This window comes from Mytilus edulis, chromosome 6, assembly GCF_963676685.1.
Source record: "Mytilus edulis chromosome 6, xbMytEdul2.2, whole genome shotgun sequence".
Classification (NCBI taxonomy): Eukaryota; Metazoa; Mollusca; class Bivalvia; order Mytilida; family Mytilidae; genus Mytilus; species Mytilus edulis.
Window position 1 is genome coordinate 25,376,987 of NC_092349.1, and position 26,814 is coordinate 25,403,800.

A 26,814-nucleotide genomic window follows, 5' to 3' on the forward strand; every position below is an offset into this window, starting at 1 on the left:
ATCTAGTGTGTATACTATACAATATATTTATATAAATAGATACATACTTGTCCAGTTCCAATTTTAATATGTGTTATCTGACTGTCAATCATAGAGTGTAACATATGTCAACAAAACAAAACACTGTTAAAATGTTAATTTGAAGCGAATTCAATCAACTCCTTGGCCATTTAGTATTTTTTATTTTCATTCAACTTCTAACGTTCATTTTATTGTATTGATTTCGACATTCAAGTTGGAATGGATATACAAACATCTATAGTTTCCTCATTCGACTTTGTTTTGGGGATTATGGAAACTATTTGTAATAATGACAGTATTTGTGTACCGTAGTTTTATTTTACCGATTGAAGGGACCTAATCCAAATAATTTGATAAAGGTTCAAAGGACAGAAAGAATAAACAGAAAATGTAATATCATAACTGTTACTTTATCATGTACGATAGTTTGTTTTGTGTAAGTATGAGACGAGTTTCTATTATAATTCTTTATACCGTTGTAACTTAAATGTACACTACACACTTCACAATCAAAACATCAGATTATTACCATTTTACTTCCTTGTAGTGAGATACGTACCCAATATACATGTATTTATAAAACACAAAACCACAAGCTCATATCAACTTTCGTAGTAATTCATACAACTGAATACTGTTTGAAGCTAGAGTTGGCACTGTAGTATTTCCTAGCCCATAAGGGATAATGATAGCCTTTTTAGAATTTTCACCACTTTCTAACACTGCAAAAAAAAATCTACATTCACAGTTAACTGAAGTACTTTCATTTTACTATTCAGAAATGAATTTGAATATGTATCATGACCGTTTACTTTTTTGCTATTTTTAAAAACCTAAGGCCACTAGTACTTTTAGGTCTTTTACGGTGCAGTGAATACAAAATTCAAATTTTTTTTTCAAAAATTCATTTTCATCTGTATGTAAAATTATTTCATATTTTTCTACACCTGATTCATCCCTCAGTTTGGGAAAGTATGTTCAGTTGATACTGTATTTTTTGTCCAATCACACTGTTTAGATACATTTAGTATACCTAAGTAGGGTACACAAAAGAGCAACTTAAATTCTGGAATGCAAATACTACCGCGCCACCTTAACCAAGACATAACAAACTTGAAACCAGTCATGACACCTATGATGCATAGACTTCTTACTTTGGAACATATTACAATAAAGAATACTAGTCTGCACTCATTTGTTACAAAAAATCTTAACAATTAATGGTATTTGCATGTAAAATGAATAAACCATTTAATCTTGCTGATATAACATCATAAATACATTCTTTGTCAAAAATAATGTCTAGTCAATGTATAGAAACCCCTATTTCTATCTCTATTTCAGACCAATATGAGAGCTAAATGAATAAGTAAGAACCCCTTAACCACTTACTAAACAGTACTTTTAGGAAACATTACTAAACAGTACATTAAATGCCGCTATATAAACAGTACTATTAGGAAACATCACTAAACAGTACATTAAATGCCGCTATATAAACAGTACTTTTAGGAAACATTACTAAACAGTACATCAAATGCCGCTATATAAACAGTACTTTTAGGAAACATCACTATTCAGTACTTAAATTTTTATATCATTTTCAGTAATGTTGAGAAAAAGTTGTTTACAGTACTGAAAATTTCAGTCATTTATCAGTACTGAAAATTTCAGCCATTTTTCAGTACTGAAAATTTCAGCCATTTTTCAGTACTGAAAATTTCAGCCATTTTTCAGTACTGAAAATTTCAGCCATTTTTCAGTACTGAAAATTTCAGCCATTTTTCAGTACTGAAAATTTCAGTCATTTTTCAGTACTGAAAATTTCAGTCATTTTTCAGTACTGAAAATTTCAGTCATTTTCAGTACTGAAAATTTCAGTCATTTTCAGTATTGAAAATTTCAGTCATTTTCAGTACTGAAAATTTCAGTCATTTTTCAGTACTGAAAATTTCAGTCATTTTTCAGTACTGAAAATTTAATTATTTTACAGTACTGAAAATTCAATCATTTTTAAGTACAGAAAGTTGTAGTCAAATTCAAGACCTAATAAAAAAAACTCGGTTATGCTATCACAAGGGGCCCTATCACAAATATCATAAGCCCCAAGGGTGAGTTGGGAATAGAAATATGCTCACTTGGTCCTGTTCCGATCGGCAGTAAAAAGCTTGTTAAAGTGGGGCGTCCGTCTGGCTGTGAAAGTTGTATCAAATTTGCAGCTACGTCCTGTCAGAATGCATATATCGAGGTTTAATCCAATGTCTCGAGTAAATAGAGTGACAAGATCTCTGTTAAGAACCCTTGCAACAACTCTTCTTGTTGCATGGCAAAATTTTTGTCCCTTACTTATATACCTTTATTTTCCAGTGGAAGTCGAAATTCCCCCTGATCATCATCGGGATGGGCCTCTATTATTAAAAGACCTACTAGTACCTGTTGTATTTATTGTTAACTTGTTCTCGTCCAGAACCATCGTGAAATATTTGCCACTGGACATAAAGCAATCAACAATCAATAAAAATTAATCATCAACAAATATCATAAGTTGGTTTGGGATAAAAACAAGAATATTATTTTAAAACTCCATGGCTATATTTAATCTTTCATTTCAACACATTAATACATTAAAGAGGATTCTTTTGATGAACTTTATGACCACATTCGTTATGTGCCTGTTTCAAGCCACGACTTCTCATTTTTGATTGTTGTTATTTGTTGTATGTCATAACTGATGTTATTCAATGTTTTGGCGTAAACCAGTGCGGGTTTTTTTTCCTGACGATTAGTTTCGCTAGTTATCAAGATGACTTTTACAGCTTTCCATGCGCAATGATGTTTTCATTGATGTTTTATGTGAAAGGCGGAAAAGGAGCTGTCATAAAAACAGTCAAATTCAATCACATTAGCAACAAATACAAAACTATCAGACAGGGGTCACCAATACAGTTTTTCAATATTAAGCAGTCAGCACCATACAAGAAGTTCTGAATAGGTCCGAGAGAAAAAAAATAGATGTCATCTAGATGTAAAGCACAATGTCAGAATATCGTTCATCAAACTATATGTATAACTACACAAAGACATATCTATAACATGACTTCGTCCGACTTGGGACAGAGGTGCATATAAATATGGTGGGTTAAACCGATTTTGTCGACGTCTGACGTTGAACATTATGGTTATTTATATAGTATCCTTGTTCTGTTGTTGTTCGTTGGGAGGCATACCACATCTCCTTGTTTTAATAATAGAACTAAATATGTAGATTATATATATGCAGTCGTCTATATTAAAACTGTTGCTCTTTCATACTTTCTTGTAGCACTTGAAATGCAATGACGTCTTTAATATAGTTCACGTTTCTCTTATAGATAGAAAAGATTCTGTTGATACCATGACAGTTTGTTATCAGTAAAAATTTAAAAGTAATTTAAAAGAATAAGCACACGTTTCAAGATATTTTTATAACATTAACCTTCAAGTTGGATCAAGCCAGGAACCTGTAGTCTAGTGGTTGTGGTTGGTTCATTTCAGTAATATTTGTTGTTTGTAAATTGTTTTGTTATACATGTACATTAGGCAGTTAATATTCTGATATGAATTGTTTCATATTCATATTTCACATGTTTAAACCTTTTATAGCGACCTTTACTCACTCTATGAAGGCCGTACAGTCGACTACAATTGCGTATATCTACCTAAAACTTTGGTGAATTATTATAGTTGTATCATTGAAAATTATAACAACATTCCTTATTTTTACCAACACTGATATTTTCTATTCAACGGCAAGAAAATAGAACTTTGCTTCGTATTGTTCTTTGTGTGGTTTTAATATAGCATAAGAATTTTGACAGCAGTAGATTTTGAATGAAAAGCTGGACTAATTTTTAGGGTAGTAAGGCAGAATCCAATTAAAATACATAATTCTAAATATGAAAAGAAATGTTAGTTAAATCTCCACAAAACAGTAACACTTCTACAAAAGATATTTCAGTCTATTACTAATTGGAGTCTTATTAGATTTTCTTCATCTTTTACGTTACAAGTAAAGGAGTGTTCAAGTGCAAAAAAATGATTTTTTTTGTCCTTGACCTAAAGCACTTTCAAAATCACGGTTAGTGTAAAAGATCTAAACTACAGACAAATTTTCTACCTATGAACCCAAAGTGAATCGATCTATCACATGATTTTTTTTTAATTGGAAATGAACACGAATCGAGTCTTCACAAGAATTTAACAGTAACTGAACATATTGTAGATAATATTATAGAAAGTAAATATGACTTTTTTTGGTCGTGAGCATGTTTTATACAACCTATCTTTATTTCTTTCTTGTTGATCAAAGGAGTAGGTTCAGTAAGACCCCTTTTTGGCCCAAAAATATAGCAGTTTTACAAAATTGTAAAAATGTAACCGTTTAGTTATTTATTGGACAGTAGACTGCTTCTGCTATATGAATATGGGCTGTTTTTGACAATACAATGCACATATATCGGGTTATAGCACCATTAAGTCATGCTAAAATACTGAAATCGTCACAATTCTAGCATTTTAGTTAAATTTTAGACGGTTTTCGTCTAAAACGAAAAGTGGCCGCATTCGTGTTCATCCTTAATATTGAAATGTAAGTTGTATTTTATGATAATACATAACATATATAAAGGTTGAGGATGAACACGGATGCGGCCACTTTCATTTTTGACAAAAACCGTCTGAAAATTGACATTTTTTGGCATATTTGGTAGATTTTTCATATTTGAGCTTGAATCGGATCGATTTTTATGACTAAATAAGTTAAAAATTGTCACAAAAACTAATTGATTCAAATGAAATAGACACTTAAGTGTTTAAAAAGTGGTCAAGATCTTTCGTCTGATGAACCTGAAATTTGAGGCCAAAATCTATCCTTATCGGACCTACTCCTTTCTTGGTCCTCAACAATTAAAGTCAGTCCTGTAAGCTCTAACCAATAATGTCTCAGACAAATACAACTTATAAGATGCAACGAGAATGCTCAAGCTGAAACGTTTCGCGTGCTTTTATATTCACGAATTATTTTATGCTGATAGACCAAGGTTAGAGTTTTAGTACAGGTGTCACATACATCACACATTGTCAAAGATCCATGAAAATGAAGTCATTGTGAGATAAACCAATTTAAGTCAGAAAGACATGTATAGCTGACAATCATTATACACGCGTAATATAGTTTTTCTATTGCTTATCTCATACAAGAAACAGCCAAAACAATGAAAATTACATATTGACCAATGAACCATGAAAAAATAAAGTCAAGGTGACTCGTCAGATGACCCCTGCTAGACAAGACATTTACATCATAAAATCATTTCATACACTATATCTAGTTTTATATACTAGTATTGCTAAAAGAAATAGACAAAAAAACTAAATTTAACATTTACTAATGACCTGTGCAAATTAGACAAATAATAGTTCACAAGACACATAGAAAACTAATGACTAAGCAACACGAATCCCACAAAAGGTTTGATCTCGGGTGCTCCTGAAGGGTATGCTGATCCTGTTCCACATATAAATGTAGCACCCATCCTGTTGCTCATGTTATTACAAATCCGTTAAATAGTCCAATTCGGTAGTTCATTAATGGGTAAGTGGGAAAATAACATAATAAAAATAGAAATTTGTTTTCAAGCAGTTGCTTGACAATGAAAATGAGGTCAAGGCCAACAGACATAATACAGACTTTCGTTATACATGTATAAGCCACAAGGTATGAAGCCTCCAGTTAAAGTCAATTACCATATAAAATATCAAGCTCAATACAAATAGCTAACGCCGTAGGATTGTTATCTGTATCTTTCGCATGTCACAGGCATGACAATAAAGCAAAAAGACAAGCAAAGTCATGTACATCGATGACTCGCATCCTGGATTTTAGTTGTATTTGTTGATCAACTTTGAAACAAATTACTCAGGGAAAAGGGTCTTACTTGCAAAAGACAGAACGAAAGATATTTTTCTAATCCATTTATCAACTTAATATTCTAAAAATAATTTATTCAAACGCCTGTACCAAGGTAGGGACCTTCTCATTGCTTGTCTCATGTCCAAAAAAACATAAAAAAAATCTTTGTTGATTTAGTTTTCATTCACAATGCAGAGCATGCTACATGTATCAAGTGTCGATGGTATGTTTTCCTTTTGATTTTTGTTTGGTGTTTTTTATCGATTGATTGCTGTCGGATACGAATGCGTTTTTTTTTTGGGGGGGGGGGGAGGGGGACAGGGACCCATTCCTCTACATGGAGCTACATGAATGGTGAAAGCATAAAATTTCTACATGTCACACAACATGGAAAGGCCTATTTCAATGTTTTGTACTTAAATGTTTCATTTAAAACTAAATTTTCTCTTTTGGGACTTTATCTGTAATGTTCATACAATAATTTTAATTTAAATTGTATATTATTATGAACGAGCTTCTGGTTTTGAAAATATCCACTCATGGCAAGTTATTATAGGTTCTTTCGGTCTCTTTAAAAATACACCACCACTGTATGTCTCTTACAGTTTTGTTTAAATGTTCTTCCCTGCACATAATTACTTATTTGTATGTTATATTCTTGTAGGATGTTGATTCAATGATAAAATCCTGTTTAATAAACCGTATTAGACTCTTGGAATTCTTCATTCTGTTGCTGAAATCTAAAAATAAAATTCAGGGTACAATTTTCTTAAATAATCATCAAATACTACGGTAACCTTACCAATCAGGGTTATTATTCAGGAATTTTAAGATGAGTCCATATATTTAGCATTTCTGACACGTGCAATGGTGAGATTAAGGATTTTTTGTGATTTATAATTTATCATTGCAGTCTCCATGATAAACTAGAACAAGATAAACAAGAGTGCACACGCTGAAATATCTCGCCTTTTTTACTTATCATTGATATTATGTTGATAGTCCTAAGTATAAAGCTTTATTAAAGACTGTCACATAAACTTAACATTAACCAAGATAACTAAAAAAAGACCAATGAACCATGAAAATGAGGTCAAGGTCAGATGAACCATGCCAGGCAGACATGTACAGCTATGCTTCCATACAACAAATATAGTTGACCTATAGCTTATAGTTTAAGAAAAACAGACCAAAACACAAAAACTTAACACTGAGCAATGAACCATGAAAATGAGTTCAAGGTCAAATTAAACCTGCACGACTGACATATAGATCATAAAATATTTCCATACACTAAATATAGTTGACCTATGGCATATAGTATTAGATAAAAAGGCCAAAACTCAAAAACTTAACTTTGACCACTGAAACATGAAAATGAGGTCAAGGTCAGATGACATCTGCTCGCTAGACATGTACACCTTACAATCATTCCATACAACAAATATAGAAGATCTATTGCATAAATTATGAGAAAAACAGATCAAAACACAAAAATCTAACTATAACCACTGAACCATGAAAATGAGGTCAAGGTCAGATGACATCGACCAGTTGGACATGTACACCTTGCAGTCCTTCCATACATCGAATATACTAGCCCTATTGATTATAGTATCTGAGATATGGACTTGACCTCCAAAACTTAACCTTGTTCACTGATCCATGAAATGAGGTCGAGGTCAGGTGAAAACTGTCTGACGGGCATGAAGAACTTGCAAGGTATGCACATACCAAATATAGTTATCCAATTAGTTATAATAAGAGAGAATTTAACATTACAAAAAATATTAACTTTTTTTTCAAGTGGTCACTGAACCATGAAAATGAGGTCAAGGACATTGGACATGTTACTGACCAAAAGTTCGTAACATGAGGCATCTATATACAATTTGTGAAGCATCCAGGTCTTCTACCTTCTAAAATATAAAGCTTTTAAGAAGTTAGCTAACGCCGCCGCCGTAGCCGCCGCCGCCGCCGGATCACTATCCCTATGTCGAGCTTTCTGCAACAAAGGTTGCAGGCTCGACAAAAATTTAATAATAACATTAACGGTACCAATTTTTCTGCACCAGATGCGCATTTCGACAACACTTGTCTCTTCAGTGATGCTCGTGGCCAAAATATTTAAAATCCAAAGCGTATATAAAAGATGAAGAGCTATAATAAGTTAACCCTTAAAATTAGATCTATGAATATTTTTTAGTCATTGCTATAACATTGTTTTTATTATCCATAGTTCATGGATGGAGTATGATGCATGCACATACATAATTTTTTCAATTCTGTATTTTACTGATAAATATACTTACTTTTATAGTCAACATCACACTTTTACACTAACAGCAGCAACTGCAGGTGAGACACAGAGTTCTGTGGATTCATTTAGAAAATGTTCAATCTATGTATCCCTATGAAGATTTCTTGTTCCCTAGTTTGGTAAAATAATTAAGCTCATTAGTATGCAGAGGAAACCAGTTTTTACAATTCTAGATAAGTTAACGGACAATGATAACGGATACAAATTTATGAATATAGCAAAGTGGGCTAAAACAAATATGAAATAATATAAAATAAAATTTTGAATTAAAACCAAAAAGTATACAGATCTTAGGATTAATGTTACAAAGAAGTATGTAAAGTTTAAGCAATAATCATAAATTGATTTTGAGATACGGCGTGACATGCATGTAAAAATACCCTCCCTCTTTTTTACAAAATACTAAATAACTGAAAAATGAAATTTTAAATCATCACCAAAAAGTATACAGATCTTGAGATCAATATAACAAAGAAGTGTGTAAAGTTTTAAGCAACAATCATAAATTGATTTTGAGATACGGCGTGACATGTAAAAATACCCTCCCCCTTTTTTACAAAATACTAAATAACTGAAAAACAATATTTTAAATCATCACCAAAAAGTATACAGATCTTAAGATTAATATAACAAAAAAAGTGTGTAAAGTTTTAAGCAATAATCATAAATCGTTTTTGAGATACGTCGCGACATGTAAAAATCCCCTCCCCTTTTTTACAAATACTAATTAACTCAAAAATGAAATTTTGAATCATCACCAAAAAGTATACAGATCTTAAAATTAATATAACTAAGAAGTGTGTAAAGTTTTAAGCAATAATCAAAAATTGTTTTTGATATACAGTGCGACATGTGAAAAAAACACCCCCCTGTTTTAGTTACAAAGTGCCGCAACTCAAAAAGTTTTAATCTTATTTTGACCGAAAAGTATACAGATCAGTTGACTATCATAAGAAACAACTACAATAAGTTTCGTGAAATTTGGATAAGTCGTTCTCAAGTTACGGCGCGACATGTTTACGCCGGACAGACGGACAGACGGACGGACACCGGACATTTGTATAACATAATACGTCCCGTCAAAATTTTGACGGGCGTATAAAAAAGTAATCAAAGCGCTGTAAGCACTGTAGGCAGTTAACCAAAAACCAAGGCAAACATAATTACGAAAACTGTGGCAATGTTGCTTCAACATTTTTTAAAGATTTAAAAGAACAAACATTAAACATTCATATATAATTGTACATTTATGTTCATTTAATGAATTAATTATTAAGGCAAATAATTCATATTTTATTAAGGTTTTCAATAGCAACGCACATGACCATTCGTGGTCATGAGTCTTTCATGAGTCAGCAGTGGTACAAATTTGCAATGATTGCAGTTCTTCTAGTTGATCGTAATTGTTCGTATTAGTTGACTGTTAGTAGTTCAAGATGACTTTAGTACGAGCTTGTAAAAGTATGAATGGACTTGCTTCCCTGGAAAGCAAACTGAGTTTGTGTTGTACAGTACAAAAGTTATGAGACACAAATCAGACAAATGTTTACTACTACAGGGATCAATGGTGAGGTCTGACTGACCTGTCCATAGTAAATGTAAACGACTCCCACCTTCACTCCAAATCAACGATGTCTAAGTTTGGAATAAAATGACAGGTGTTAGGGTCTAGCAAAGTGATATGCATATGTGTCACATATGAGATTGACCTTGTATGTCATTCAATCTTTTCTGAAATGACAAACAGGAATGAATATGGTTTAGGCGTTGGTATCTCAATCTTTTGCAAGTTTTAAAAACACACACAAGAGGGTGTGGGGTGACCCTAGGGACTACCCCTATTTTTCATTTGATTTTTTATATTGTCCCATATATGAATATAATTATATGGTTTATGGGTGGGGATCTCGGCCGTTATCAAGTTTTCCAACAGGAGGGGTGGGGGACCCCAGTGACTTCCCCTATATTTCATTCGATTTGTTAAATTGTCCAATACATGAATATATATGGTTGAGGGGTGGGGATAAAGGAAATAAAGATATGAATGAATGAATGTTTCTAAGTTATCAAACAGGAGTGGGTAGGGTGACCTTAAGGACCCTCCCTATATTTCATTTGATTAGTGCTCATACATGAATATATATGGTTTAATTTAAAGGTTGGGATCTCGACTCTTTCCAATTTCTCAATCAGGTGACTGCAGGGACTCTCCCTATATTTCATTTAATTTAGAGTTGGGGATCCCAACTGTTTCAAAGTTCTTCAACATGAGGGGTAGGGTGACAACAGGGACTTCCCCTATATTTCATTTGATTTGTTATATAGTCTTATACATGAGTATATATGGTAAAGGGGTGATGATCTCGAATGTTTCCAAGTTCTCAAACAGGAGGGGGTACAGTGACCATAGGGACCCCCTTATAATTCATTTGATTTGTAATATTGTCCCATACATAAATATATATATTGTTTAAGATTGTGGATCTCGACCATTATATATTCTCAAACAGAGTGGCCCCACGAACTCCACCTATATTTCATATGATTTGTTATATTGTCCCATACATGAATATATATATATGGTTTAGGGGTGGGGATCTTGTCCTTTACCAAGTTTTGGTCATTTTTGTCTCTTGTGGATAGTTGTCTCATTGGCAATCATACCACATCTTTTTTTTTATATAAGAAACTTCCAGCTATTTTAACTGACCTATCAAAATTGAGAAGGAAAAAATACCCCTTGAAATTGCAGTAATATGTTCAACTTGAAAAACATTTAACATGCATTACCAACATTTATCACTGATGAAAAAAAATTATACTGTTACCAGGAACATATATATTGTTAGATAAACTGTTCCCAGCTATCATAATGTATTGGATTTTCACATTAAAATTGGTGTACAAAATATTTTCTGCTTTTTCTTTCTTTTTCATTTAAGTCTTTTGGTTTTTAATTCTAGTGTTTATATTTATTAACATGCATAGATGCATAGATGTATTTTGTAACCTGTCTGGATTTTTTTAGTAGCCAAATCCGGGATTACCCTCATCCGCTTCCGGAATCGGATCCGATATTGTAATCTCGTGGCAGCCATTTTGGTTTCAATGTTGTTTTTGATAGATAGTGAGATACGATTTTACTCGGATTTACACATTATTTATCGGCGATTTTATGTATAAAGCTAGTGGTAGAACAAATTGAACATGGCTGTCATGAATAGTAATGATGAATATAAGTTTGAGATCGTTTATTAGGAAACTTTGGTAAAAATGTTTGCAAAGTTATTTTTTTATATTATTTCAAGGTCCGTCGGGCATGCCGTGCGTAGCTAGTAACAAAGTAGAAAGTCCGACTGCAAAAGTGGAAGGTCACAGACCTTGGACCACCGCTAATTTAAAACCCTGCGTCCAAATTGAAAAGATACGAAAATTTCGTCTTCTTTTAAATTCAAAATTGCCGCCAACAGTTGAACTTATATACGTAGTTGACTACGTATTGTCGACAAACAATATTCCTACGACTTTTGCAATTTGGGAAATCTTAACTACTTGTCTTTAGAGATTTTCGGCGATTAGATATTTCATACATTTGTTCTTTGACATCTTAGCCAAAAGCTCAGAGGATAATAAACTACATAAGGATTCCTAATCTGTAATCTGTAATCTGTAAACGAGTTTCTGCCAATCAAGGCACACCTCAAAATGTGCTCTACTTCCTATGTGTAACTTCAAAACTTTTGGGAAAATCGACGATCATTTAAGGTTTTTCTGGTCATATTTTTTGTAATTCAGAATGAAAAGTATAAAAAAACTGTCCAATAAGTTACAAATAATATAGTAGCCAGCTAAATTATAACAATGGCACGTATTTCAGCATTTATTGGGTAGCACACAAATCCAGAGTGCTCGCATAAGGCAGCTTAACTGCCTAAAAATGAAGCTTTGCTGTAGTAAAATATAAACTTGCGTAGCAACAGATCAAAATGATTAGATCTATTCGTCAACTCCCCCCCCCCAAAAAAAAACCCCATCAAATTATTGTCCCCTTAAAACAAAACAACCATTACCATGGCAACCATAAAAGAACCATTGTAGTAAAGTTACAGATTGCATAACAATATACCCGGAGACAAATTATTTTAAGTGACACAGTTTTGATGGCAACATCCAGTTGCGGATTCAGTAATTTTCATGAGTGGGGCCCCGCTGACTGCCTAAGAGGGGCCTCGCTCCAGTCAAGCTTCGGTGATTCCCTTTAAAAGGAAGCAGGATTTTTTTCCCAAAAAGGGAGGCTGGACCCTCACCCCGAGTTATAATAATAATATAATAAAACTCGTTAGGATTAAACCAAATTTCAATAAGCTCTACATAAAATATCAACTACATAAATGAATAATTTACTTATATACAAATGTAAACAATAGATCTAAATAAACAAACTATAATTACAACAACAACCAGGTGCTCCGCAGGGCACATCTGTATACGACCGCAGTGGTGCAACCCTGAACGGTTGGAGAAAATTTTGTCACAATATTGAAGCTTCATACTGTCTGAATTTGGATTGTGATCGAATTTTTGTCATAATTAAGGTTTTTGTCACAAAATAAATGTGGCCAGAGATCTAACAAATCTACTATACAATACTGTGCAATTGAAGGCTTCTTCTTGAAACTTTTCAAAATTCGAATTTCGAAATTTTTTGAAAAAAAGGAATCCCTTAAAAAATTTAACCCCCCCTAAAAAAAACTTATTGAAACCCCCTTTTTAAGCAATAACCCTTCAACTCAATCCCATCATTTCCCTTGTAGTATGGAACCTTGTATTACGATTTCAGAGAGATTCATTCACCTAAACAATTTTTGTTTGGAAACTAGAAACATGCTTCTTTTTGGCCCTTTTTTGGCCCCTCTAATTCCTACATATTTTGGACAATTATTCCAAAACTTAATCCTAGCCTCCCCTTTGTTATGTGGAACATTGTGGTACAATTTTAGAGAAGTCAATACAATTACACACAATTTATTGTCTTGAATCTAGAAAAATGCTGGCTTTTGGTCCCTTTTTGGCCCTTTATTCCTAAACTTTTGACCCATAACCCCGTAAACGAATCCAAACCTTCTACTTGTGGGTTTAAACATTGTGGTACAATTTCAGAGCAAATGAAATACTTATACACAAGTTATTATCCTTACTAGAAAAATCCTTGTTTTGGGCTTCTTATTCCAAAACGGTTGGACAACCATCCCCAAAATCGATCCCAACCTTCCTTTTGTGGTATTGACCCTTTAGAAAAAAAAATCATTAAGATCTATTTTGTTAAACTAAAGAAACTGTCCGGAAACCAATTGGGCTTCGGACGACGCAGACGACAACGACATCATACCATTATACAATCCAAAAAAATGTTTGAGGTCGTATAAAAAACACCTATAGTATAATTTTTTTATTTCACTGGATAATGAATTCCACGCTTTTGTGCCACTAAAGAACCAGATGCTCCGCAGGGCGCAGCTTTATACGAAAACAAAAACTCCCAAAATCAATCCCAACCTTCCTTTTGTCGTCATAAACCTTGTGTGAAAATTTCATAGATTTCTATTTTCTTATACTAAAGATATTGTGCAAAAACTAAGAAAAATGTTTGTTTTGGACCGTTTTTGGCCCCTAATTCCTAAACGGTTGGGACCAAAACTCTCAAACTTAATCCCAACCTTCTTTTTGTGGTCATAAACCTTATGTTAAAAGACGTAGGTCCGGTAAGGGCCGATTTTGGCCTCAATTTTCAAGTTCATCTGACGAAATATTTTAGACACTTTTTAAACACTTAAGTGTCTATTTCAATTGATTCAATTAGTTTTTGTGAAAGATTTCAACTGAGTAAGTCATTAAAAACGCTCTGATTCAAGCTTAAACATGAAAAATCTATCAAATTCGCCAAAAATCGTCACTTTTCAGATGGTTTTGGTCAAAAATGAAAGTGGCCGCATCCGTGTTCATCCTCAACCTTTATATATAGTATGTATTATCATCAAATACAACTTACATTTCAATATTATGGATGAACACGAATGCGGCCACTTTCATTTTAGACCATCTTCGCTAGCCAAGGGTTACGAACCACTCCCGCTCTCTCGTAACCCTTGGCTAGCGAAGATGATTTTAGACAGAAACCGTCTAAAATTTGTCTAAAATGCTGAAATTGTGAAGATTTCAGTAATTTAGCGTGACTTTATGATGCTAGTACCCGATATATGTGCATTGTATTGTCAAACACAGCCCATATTTATGTACCAGAATCATTCTACTTTCAAAAAAATGGCTTAACGATTACATTATCACAATTTTGTAAAACTGCTATATTTTGGGGCCAAAAAGGAGTCTTACCGTACCTACTCCTTTAATAGAATTCTGTTTACTGAAAGTTCTTGTGCGAAAACCAAGTAAAATGCTATTTTGGGCCCTTTTTGTCCCTAATTCCTAAACTGTTGGGACCTGGCCTCACGGTCATAAAACTTTCGAGCATGATTTTTGTACTTGGACGCGAAAATCAACCAATCAAATTGCTGGATTTCATGTTTCGAGCATGATTTTTGTGCTCCGAGCACTGAGCAAAGTTTTATGCCTTTAAAGCCAGAACTCCCAAAATCAATCCCAACCTTGCTTTTATGGTCATAAACCTTTTGTTTAAATTTCACATGTTTCTTTTTACTTATACTTAAGTTAAAGTGCGAAAACACCAAATGTTTTCGGACGACGACGACGACGACGACGACGGCAACGTCATACCAATATACGACCGAGACCACAATTGTCTGTTCTTCTTCGCTTCGTTGTTCACGAATATAGTCCCTAGTGTTTACTCGTTTAAACTAATATCAATTTGACATGTTACTTGTAACTTTTCTTTTCATTTAAAGTACCTAATACAATACCAAAGAGCTTCCAAAACTTAAAATTACTGGAATTTATTACAGCTTTGTGTTTATTAACTTAATTCTCTGGTTGATGAGCTCTTTTGTGGCCGGTAACAGAGTAGAGAGTAAAATCACAAAAATACTGAACTTAAGGTCGTGATAACGTCGCTGTGAGATCGTAGCGCAATCTCTCCGAATAGAAACACGGCTTTCGCTACGCTCTCGCAACGATTGTACAGCGACCTTTGCGATCTTATACGATCTTAATCTGTTAATGCGCTTCCACTACGCTTCTAACACGACCTAATTTCGCCACGACCGCACCACGATTGTTTTGAACATGTTTAAAGATGGCCACGCTCTTCACGATCTTGAAGATCTCACCACAACCGTGGTACGACCTTACTGCGACCTACACGATCATCATAATTTGCATTTTTTCCACAGATCGTAGTGCGATCGTGGCTTAGTGGGACTGGGGTATAAGAGAAAACTCAATTCGGAACATCCATAATCACGTGGCTAAATCAAATAACAAAACGCATCAATAAAAGGATAGACAAGAATTATCAATTTCCTATTTTGGTGTCTGTATGATCTATAAAATATATAACTTTCTCACTGAATGTATATGTTCCGGACCATATGAGTATTTGGACCATACGCGTATGGTCATGACCATATGGGTATATACTCATATGGTCCGACCATACGCGTATGGTCGGGGTAATTAACACTCTGTTACAGTTTACTTGTAATACTTCTAAACTCTTCATATGGTATGACCGTTCATTCAAAAGACGCTATCATATAGGTAATTTTATCGTTATATTATAATAAAAAGATAAGCTAAATAAAAATAAGAAGTTTCACATTGTTAATTTTACTTAATTGTCAAATTTAAAGTAAACACATTTTATACCGATGGTCATTATCGATGGTCATAACCGATTTGTTATTACGAGTAAATGGCAATATGTCGACTAAAAAATTAAATTCCAAAAATTTCTTAATGAACTGTTACATAAGAAGTCACTGGAAAGTAGCATACTATTAGTTTATTTAAGTTGTGTTGTGAAGATGGTGTATTGCAGTCAACCATTTTACGATATTTGAGATCTAGAGCTTCTTAAAAACACTGTAGACATCAGAATTGCCAAAGACCTCGGTATCACTGTACGCAGCTGCAAAAGAGGCTTGTTTTTCACTCGCAAACAAAATGTGTAAATGAAAAAGATCGTGCACAAAACTTGCAAATGAAAAAAAGCTATGATACCGTGTGGAAGTGAATGTCATCCAAGCCTACATGCACTAATGTAACTAGCGATGAAAACTAACTATGGCATCAATATTAAATTTTTACGTAGTTTTTTTTATTATAAAATTAAAAAATTGTCATGTTTTAAACCATCACTGTTTTTTTTAGATAAAGTTCTTGTATTATTGAAACGTTTATAATGTAATTTGGAAAAATAAATATACCTATATGGTCCAAATACTCATATGGTCCGGCCCGTTAATAACCAAACGAGTATTATACTCATATGGTCCGACCATACGCGTACGGTCGGACCATACGCATATGGTCGGACCATATGAGTATACGCATATGGTCATGACGTATGGTCCAAATACTCATATGGTCCGGAACATATACAAAGAGGGTAACCAAAGATTTTGCGACGATGCAAATATTAAACTTTACAATATAAATAAATATCTTTAACCAACGAATTCAAATAGCAAAAGCTATGCAATTAACAAATATATACTTATATGCTTCATGTACATTATTTAACAATGAAATACATTAATTATGAAATTTGAAGTTTTACCAAGGGCGCTAATAATTAATTAATAACACTGTCTACCACACAGCATTTCGGGGACACTCCCTCTGGTATCATTCCCCCTCTTTTATAGCTGACTATGCGGGGGCTTTTTCTAATTATTGGGGGCATTATGATGACCTATAGTTGCTAATGTTTGTGTCAAAGTCACAGTCATCCTCATTGCTTCCCTCAATCTTTATTCTATCACCAATAGTTTCAACACCTAGTCTGATCAAGTCTTGACCAGTAAGGTGCTGAAAAGAGTCATCTTCTATCCTATCATCTTTAAAAATTTTAATTTGAAAGATTTGTAGATTAAGTTCTACAAGAGCACGTTGTATAGCAGACGACATGTTGCCAGTATGAAAATAAACCCGAAAAAAATATACATGTTTTCGGTTATTTTCGGAAGTCTACCACCACCACATAATGAAAAAAAGCACTGAAAGTAATTGATTAACCACCTAGTATAATATTTTTTGAACCAAACATAAAACATTTTGACCACTGATCATAAAGTTGTTTGAACTGAACATAATATTTATTTTACTGAACATAATGATCAGTCTACAGAACATAATATTTATTTCACTCAACATAATGATAACAGTACTGATAATAAAGTGCTGCGCTTTAGCGCATGATACGCCCGTTGCTCTTTAAACTTGTTTTTAAAAGTGTTAGTTATTGTCCAAAAATTGGAAAATCCCCCCATTTTTAAGAATAAAAATTCATAACACGGAAATGTAAAATCTTAAATTTATAAAAATTGAAAGGGAGCTTACATCAATATATATAAACAATTCACCAAAGTCTCATGGACATTGGTGAAAGCCTTTTTGAGTTATTGTCCGAAGTGTTAAAAATCCCCCTTTTTTATGAATAAAGCCCCATAAATCCAAAACTTAAAATCTGAAATTTATAAAAATTGAAAGGGAGCTTGCTTACATCAATAGATATAAACAATTCACCAAAGTTTCATGGACATTGGTGAAAGCGTTTTTGAGTTATTGTCCGAAGTGTGGACAACGGATCCCCTTTTTTTTAAATAAAGCCCAATAAATCCAAAACTTAAAATTTGAAATTAAAAAAAACGAAAGGGAGCTTACGTCAATAGATATAAACAATTCACTTAAGTTTCATGGAAATTGGTGAAAGCGTTTTTGAGTTATTGTCCGAAGTGTGGACGACGGACGGACAGACGGACGGACAACGGTATACCATAATACGTCCCGTCTAAAGACGGCGGGCGTATAAAAAGTGTGTTTGACCACTGAATATTTCGGTTTCTGTAATCAACATAATGAGAAATCTACATAATATAATAATATGTTGACAGAAGATATTTTCAAAAGTACTGAATATAAAGACAAAAGTATATTGATTAAAGTGCTGAATATAATACCAGATCTGCACAATATAATGATTATTCTACTGATCATTATGATGTTATTGCTCAACATAATTGTTATACTACTGAACCATGTGAACATAATAAAAAGGGCACTCATAATCGAGAAAAAACGCTGAAAATAATTAAACTTTCACAGCATATACTAAATATGAACAACGAAAGACAGCTATCACGAATAGATTCTGGGTGTATCTGTGACTGGGAAATGTGTTGGTCTGGAACCACACACACACAATAAACAGTACGGACTCTGACTCTGGGACTAGCTCTTGTAACAAAAGACGACTCTGGTTAGCGCAATGTATAATTTAATAAGTTCATCATGGAAGTAGAGTTGGGACTGCTCAGTGTAATACTAAATCCATTTTGCCACATCAAAATAACAACATAGTTTATATAACAAACCAAAACTACTTGTACTTGACAAATATTTCTCTAAATGAGTGAGAAAATTCAAATAAGGGATAACAGAAAAATTAACGCATACATGTAGATAATAATTAACAATTATAGAACATACAGACTTATTTATGGGATTAAAGCCTTGGCTTGTCAAATACGAATAATCTGAGACTACTATAACACGTGTTATAGTAGTCTCAGGAATAATAGATCATTTTGAAGTAAAATGTCGCCATTTAAAAAAAAACAAATTAAAACATGAAATTATATTAGCTTAATCTTCTAAACTTGACCTAAATCTTGCACAATAAAAATATCAAAATCCATAGTGAAATATTGCAAATATAACAAAATCACTGGTTTTACAAAATCTTTAACAAAATGTCCAAAAAGCATCAAAATAAATTTTTGTCCATTTTTCCACTGTGACACAGCTATGGCGTTCCATATTCCTTGTCTGTCCTATTATATTCATATATGGTATTTGAAATGAAAATAAGCACAAAACCAGTCATTTTAACAATTAAGATCCTATCAAGGAACCCTTTTAAGGTGACTATATCAGAGACAAAAACAAAATGTATACAATAGATATAAAACAAGAAGATGTGGTATGATTGCCAAATAGACAACTCTCCACAAGAGACCAAAATGACAGAAATTACCAACAATAGGTCATCGCACGGCCGTCAAATATGAGCAAAGTCCATACCGCATAGTCAGCTATAAAACTTTAAAGGCCCCGAAATAACAATGTAAAACGAGAAAACTAACGGCTAACTCATGTACAAAAAATGAACGAAAAACAAATTGAACACATAAACAAACAACCACTGAATAAGTATACAAGACGAAAAGAAAAGGACAGTACAAAATATGTTAAGAATCTAATCTAAAATAAAAATGAAATTATCCTCGTACAAAATAAATATTTATATATAAAAAAAAGGTGACTAGATGCTCTGCAAGGGTAATTAGCATATTTCGAATTTTACTTAATATGTTTTTGACCAGCAATTTAAAAATAAATAAATACATATTTGAACAATAAAAAAAAGAATTTTTCATCATAGGATCGGGATATTGCAACTTGATAAAGGAATTCGAATGTGAAATGATGGTAGCTAACCACGGATCCAAGAAAAGACACGTATTATATGTCAATAAACACGATATTAAAATAAGAAGATGTGGTATAATTTCCAATGAGATTTCTTTTTACTACAAGCTATAACTACTGGAAGAAAAAGCTCAAGTAAAATTAACTGTTATCAAGGATTGGAGAGGCCTTGTTATCTGAAAGACAGAGGAAACAACATGATTTTTTTATATCGGGAACTTTTCAATATTCCCAACTATAGAATCCAACAAATTAACGAAAAAGTTTTTTTTTAGTGAGAACAACATTTTATCAAACTATAATTATTTATTTCTTCAATATAAAAAGAAGGAGATGTGATAGGATTTTCAAAGTTAAAAAAATAAATCGATTTAAGCAATTATAGTCGGCAATAACAGGTTCCGACATGAAAAATAAGAATTAATACACAAACTGACGGCCTAATTCATAATAAAACAATTTACGAAAAACATATATGACATACACGAAAAAACGACAAACACTGAACTACGGGCTTTTGACTTAAAACAGGTACATACAGAGTCTGTGTGCGCTCAATTTCTAAAAAAAAAAAAAAACCTATCACAACACAAGACCAAACTATAAAAAAAATCAGTTGAATGATCGGATCATCATTCAATACTATCAATGACGATATCAGATCAGGTGCGGGATCCAAACCACGGAACACCCTTAAATTCCACAAAATAAAAATAAAATCGAAAAACTTGAATGGGGGTTCAATCACCAACACTCCCTCTCCCCTCATGCCGGATCCGCTCAGTCAGACTCAACTTTTGAGTGTGTAATTTAGGTATAAAAAATTGATAACAATACAAAATAAATAACTGATATTAAATTGTAACAGAAAAAGGAGAGAAAATCATTCCAGACATGTGTTGCAGCATTGGATTACAGTAGTTTTAATAAATATTTATATGACAGAAGTATCATGGAAAACATAAACTAATCATGAATGTGGCAGAAGAGATAGTACACGGTTTATGTTCTTCTCATTGATATTGTTCAGGAAGGCTCAGAGTGATTGTACAGTAAACTTGCAAGCGATTGTACAGTCAATAAAAATATCCGACATGGAGAAAATGAATATATTTGGATTTCTACTGGAACAATGACTTCAAAACTTTCAGACAGGTACGACTATATATCAGAAAAGGTACATGTGGAAATTCAGGTAGCAAACATTGATTTTTCGATGTTTTTTAAGACATTTTTCGTCGTTTTTTTTATACATTTTTGATCCCTGTTGTGTGGCAAATTTGATCATTTCACACATCATGGAGCTCCATCATTCTAAGGAAAACGTTTGGATGCACATAGCTTTCTTATTATTTTATTGGTTCTTTATGAGAATATTTAAGCTACCAAAACCTGAAGCAGAAACGTTACATAGCTATATATAGTAACATAAGAGTTCATCCAATTTTCTTCAAGCAACTTGTTATTTTGCAAATGTCGGGGCCCCTTTTGACAGTCTCCCGAATGACCAAATTATAAGAAAACCGTACAGTTCCGTTTCCACACTATGGTACTGGTCCCTTCGAATAGAATCACGCTTTCACTACGATCTCGCTATAATGATACAGCGACCTTTGCGATCTTACCACGACCTTAGTGCGAACTCACTAATACCTGATTCCACCACGATTGCTTTGAACATGTTCAAAGTTGTATACGCTCATCACGAACTTGAAGACCTCGCCACGACCGTGATACGACCTCACTGTGATCTTCAAGATCGCGCTACGATCGTCAACATTTGCATTTTTTCACAGATCGTAGTGCTATCGTTGCCTAGTGTGACCGCAGAATTAAACTTTATTAGTTGAATAGAGCCACAAGAGCTTAACAAAAAAATATTACTTCCCTTAGCCCCATATGTTTACCATTTCATGGTAACAGGACTCAATTTGGCAAAAAAGAGGGAAAGTGCAGAGTTTATAAATTAGCCAAATTATGTTTAATAAAAAGAAATAATATAGATATTCAGACATTTAAAACTTTTTTCAGTTTAAAAAAACAAATAAAAATAGTGTTCAAAAGTAAACTTTCGTTAAAAAAATATGGATTATTTGAAGAAAAAAAACCAACAAATTGCACACATTTAAAGAACATTTTATATATAAAACAGAATTTACAAATGGTTTAACATAAAACAGATAATGTTTATTTGTTTATCTTTTAATACAAAAAAGTTATGTATTCCTGTCGACAGGAAAAATATGTCCACAAATCCGAATTTTGAGCGTCCGTCGTCGTTAACTTATAAACAAATTTTCTCCTTTGAAACTACTGGGCCAAATTTTACAAAACTTAGCCACAACCATCATTGGGGTATCTAGTTTAAAAATTGTGTCCGGTGACCCGCCAAACTAACCAAACTAACCAAGATGGCCTCCATGGCTAAAAATAGAACATAGGGGTTAAATGTATATTTTTGCTTATCACTCTGAAACCAAAGCATTGAATAAATCTGACAAGGGGTAAAATTGTTAACTAGGTCAAGATCTATCTGCCCTGAAATTTTCAGATGAATCGGACAATGGGTTGTTGAGTTACTGTCCCTGAATTGGTAATTTTAAGGAAATTTTGTCCGTTTTCTGTTATTATCTTGAAAATTATTATAGATAGAGATCAACTGTAAACAGCCATTATGTTCACCAAAGTAAGATCTACAAAAAAATCAACATGATTGAAATGGTAAGTTGATCCCTTAAGGAGTTATTGCACTTAATAGTCATTTTTTTACCAATTTTTCGTAAATTTTTTTACAAAAATCTTCTCCTCTGAAACTACTGGACCAAATTCAACCAAACTGAGCCAAACTCATTATTAAAGTATATTTTTATATATCTGCTCTAAAATTTAGCCGTTTTTGGTTATTTCCTTGAATGCTATTATATATAGAGATAAACTGCAAATACCATTAATGTTCAGCAAATTAAGATCTACATATAATTCAACATGACCGAAATGGTCAATTGACCCCTTTAGGAGTTATTGCCCTTTATAGTCAATTTTTAACAATTTTCATTAATTTTGTAAATTTGGGTAAGTTTTAACAAAATGTGTTCCTCTGTAACTAAAGGGCCAAGTTCCTTACATATAGAGAAAATTGTATGTAGCAAGAATGATGAGTAAAGTATGATCTACGAACAGATCACAATCACCAAAAAACAATTTTGTCATGAATCCATCGTTTTCTTTTGTTTAATACACTCATAAACCAAGGTGCGCAACACAGGCTCTTAAGAGCCTCTAGTTATACTTCATTGAACTTTTGATGTCGTCCCTTAGGCCGTTAGTTTATTTCGTCTTAATTGTTTCACATTTTTTTTTGTCGTGGCCTTTTATAACTGATATACAGTATGGGTATTTGTCATTTTTTGTCAAAGGCCGCACGGTTGGTTATAATTGATAATACTACTTCATTGATCTCCAGTTGATAGTTGCCAAATTGGCAGTCATACCACATCTCCTTACTTGTTATGATATTGTATACATTTTTCGTACATGACTTTAAATTTCGCGTCCTGTCTTAACTATATATGAAATATTAGTCGCTTGACATTAAAAGCAAACAACTAACAATCAATCAATTTAAACTCGTGTTTAATAAGTAGAAAATCAATTAATTTTTGGAGTTAAAAGGGGGAGGTGCCAGGAGGTCTTTGAATGTAAATATGGTGGCCTGGTAAGAGCTGGAATCAATAGGCATGCTTAGCGACAAGTTAAGACTTTAAAAATAATTAAAAAAATCCGCAAAAAATCGTGCTGCCCCATTCCCATCCTTAGAATAACAAAAGGTCGTACCCTTACTGTTATTGTCCGTGTGTTTTATTATTTATCCAGCTTGTTGTCCATATAGTGTCCTTCTAAGGAGGCAACTGTTTAATATTCGGGGGGGGGGGGGGGGCTTGATAATCACAAAAATAAATGGTTTGTTCTGTGGTAGTTTCAAAATACATAACCTGACTTACAATGCATTGAAAATAAACTCTGCCTGTCTATTCGAAAGTATAAGTTGGCAACAGGTTCTTCATAAAATTCATTTTTTCCCCAAAAAAAGTCGTGAAACACTTCCGAAAAGTTCATATAATAAAATTATTAATATTATTTAAAATATACTTGAAATGTCTGAAAAAAGGTTTCATTTAACTTGAGCTATATTGTGTCAGATACACATACCTCACTTTTATTACAGGGCAGTAATTACATTGAGGCAAATTTTATGCTTACGTTATAATTTTATATATACTCAAAATTGGAATAAAAAAGAAGTATCAATTTAGATATTTCTCATCAGACTCGTTATTTTTCCTTAAATCTTTTATTTATTTATTTATTTCAAAGTCTAATTTTCTGTCAACCAGTGTATTCGCTGATACTGTTTTTCTCTTTAGCCCTTTCTTGCCTATTTTGCTGCAATATACTTGATACATAATTTTCTAAAGTTGTTACTTTACAATTTTTTATGCCTCAATTATGGGCATTATGTTTTCTGGTCTGTGCGTGCACTCCTTTATCTGTCTGTCCCACTTCAGATAAACGTTTGTGATCGAGGTAGTTTTTAATGAAGTTGAAGTCCAATCAACTTGAAACTTAGTAAACATGTTCCTTTTGTCTTTGTCTGAGTTGTCATTATAGATGGTCCTAGCTGTCTTTTTTAGACGGTCCGAGTTGTCCCAGGACGGACATGTTCTGCAAACTAAAATGCCCCAAGTTTGAACACGTTATTTGATTTCGTGATCACCAAACTAACCAAATGAAATGTGAACTACATTGATATATTTCGTAACTTTTTACCTTAAAAAATCCTGGTCCTATGTAGATTTGGAAGTTGTCGTCAGCAAAAGATTAAAACACCGTTCATTGTGGGCTTCCGTTGTCGTTGATTTCTATATTTTATGCAATGTCAATTTCATCATGCAATACTTTCTCCGCAATCAGGGGTTCATTAAGGGATACACACAGTTTGATATTCATGCTAATAATATATAACAGTTACGATTTAAAAATCAATTTGAATTTAGGTTGCAGTAAGAAAAAAGCAATATTAGGTCAATGTCATAAAGATATAAACTTTTTAGTATTCTGAATAAAACTGGGGAAAGGAAGGGCGCATTTAAATCTTGCCCTATCCCAGTTTCGCAGTCTCATACATATTTTTTGTATGAGGCTAAGAAACTGGGGAAGGACGAGGTTCTACCGAGCCCTTCCCCAGTTTTGCGCAAAGCACAAAAAAAGTTTATATTTTTCTGTCATTGACCTAATATTGCTTTTATACTGCAGCATAAATTAATAAATTGATAGCTATTCAAATCGTAACACAAACGAAAGACTTATTTTCATCCCTTCATGGACCCCTGATTGTGGAGAAAGTGTGCTATGATGAAATTGACATCGTACACAATAGAGCTTTGTTACAATATTTTATATAAAATAAACACAACTAGTTGCAGTATAAAAACATTTTATATTTTTCTGACATTGACCTTATATTGTATGTGTAGAAGTACTTAAAGATGACAAAAATTTTTAGTACTGAAAAATGACTGAAATTTTCAGTACTGAAAAATGACTGAAATTTTCAGTACTGAAAAATGGCTGAAATTTTCAGTACTGAAAAATGGCTGAAATTTTCAGTACTGATAAATGACTGAAATTTTCAGTACTGTAAACAACTTTTTCTCAACATTACTGAAAATGATATAAAAATTTATGTACTGAAGAGTGATGTTTCCTAAAAGTACTGTTTATATAGCGGCATTTGATGTACTGTTTAGTAATGTTTCCTAAAAGTACTGTTTATATAGCGGCATTTAATGTACTGTTTAGTGATGTTTCCTAATAGTACTGTTTATATAGCGGCATTTAATGTACTGTTTAGTAATGTTTCCTAAAAGTACTGTTTTTATAGCGGCATTTAATGTACATGTGAACGCTAGTCAAATTGTTGGTAGTGTAGGAAAATTTTTACATTATTACTTACAGATCAGGCAAAATTTGCTGAATCAGCACTTTTTACTCTAAGGGGTGGAATTTAAGGCTTGCTTTTATCATAGTTGCCCTTAATCAACTTTTTATTGATAAACTTACAAATAGCATAGGTAAAAAAAGTCCTTCATTGATTTAGTTTAAAAATATATATCCCCTTAACCAAGACATAACAAACTTGAAACCAGTCATGACATCTATGATGCATAGACTTCTTACTTTGGAACATATTACAATAAAGAATACTAGTCTGCACTCATTTGTTACAAAAAATCTTAACAATTAATGGTATTTGCATGTAAAATGAATAAACCATTTAATCTTGCTGATATAACATCATAAATACATTCTTTGTCAAAAATAATGTCTAGTCAATGTATAGAAACCCCTATTTCTATCTCTATTTCAGACCAATATGAGAGCTAAATGAATAAGTAAGAACCCCTTAACCACTTACTGGTTCCCCAAAAGTTCCTACTGGTGTCATGTTACATCAGAACTACAAATTAAACATAAAAAAACTAGTATAGCTGTACTTGTGTTGAAAAAAATAAGAAATTATGCAATTTATTTATTTCGGTGAAAATTGTAGGATGTACATGCAAACGAAGAATGTCGCGTCTCAAATTTCAGTGGTTGCACATGTGTCAGACACTGCGAAAAGTTAAAGCGAGCATTTGTAATTAAAAATGTATTGCAAGTTACATAAAAATAGTGAAGTTCTACTTTCTAGGTAAATTTTTACATTATTACCTACAGATCAGGCAAAATTTGCTGAATCAGCACTTTTTACTCTCAGGGGTGGAATTTAAAACTT

The 26,814-nt window shown here is 32.9% G+C and overlaps 1 protein-coding gene and 1 long non-coding RNA gene across 2 annotated transcripts in view; one reads left to right on the forward strand and one right to left on the reverse strand.

Moving 5' to 3' along the window:
• The first annotated feature begins 345 nt into the window (after positions 1-345).
• The window catches only part of LOC139527402 (uncharacterized), a 36,117-nt gene continuing 9,648 nt past the window's right edge, over positions 346-26,814 (forward strand). Inside the window, exon 1 of the mRNA XM_071322813.1 lies at positions 346-457. The gene's annotated coding sequence lies outside the window, so the exon portion shown is untranslated. The remainder of the gene's footprint in view (positions 458-26,814) is intronic.
• LOC139526044 (uncharacterized) lies at positions 6,049-24,986 on the reverse strand. Its single transcript, XR_011665102.1, has 3 exons — positions 24,807-24,986; positions 8,284-8,402; positions 6,049-6,711 (listed from the first exon to the last, which is right to left on the reverse strand). It is a non-coding gene; the product is annotated as an uncharacterized lncRNA (long non-coding RNA).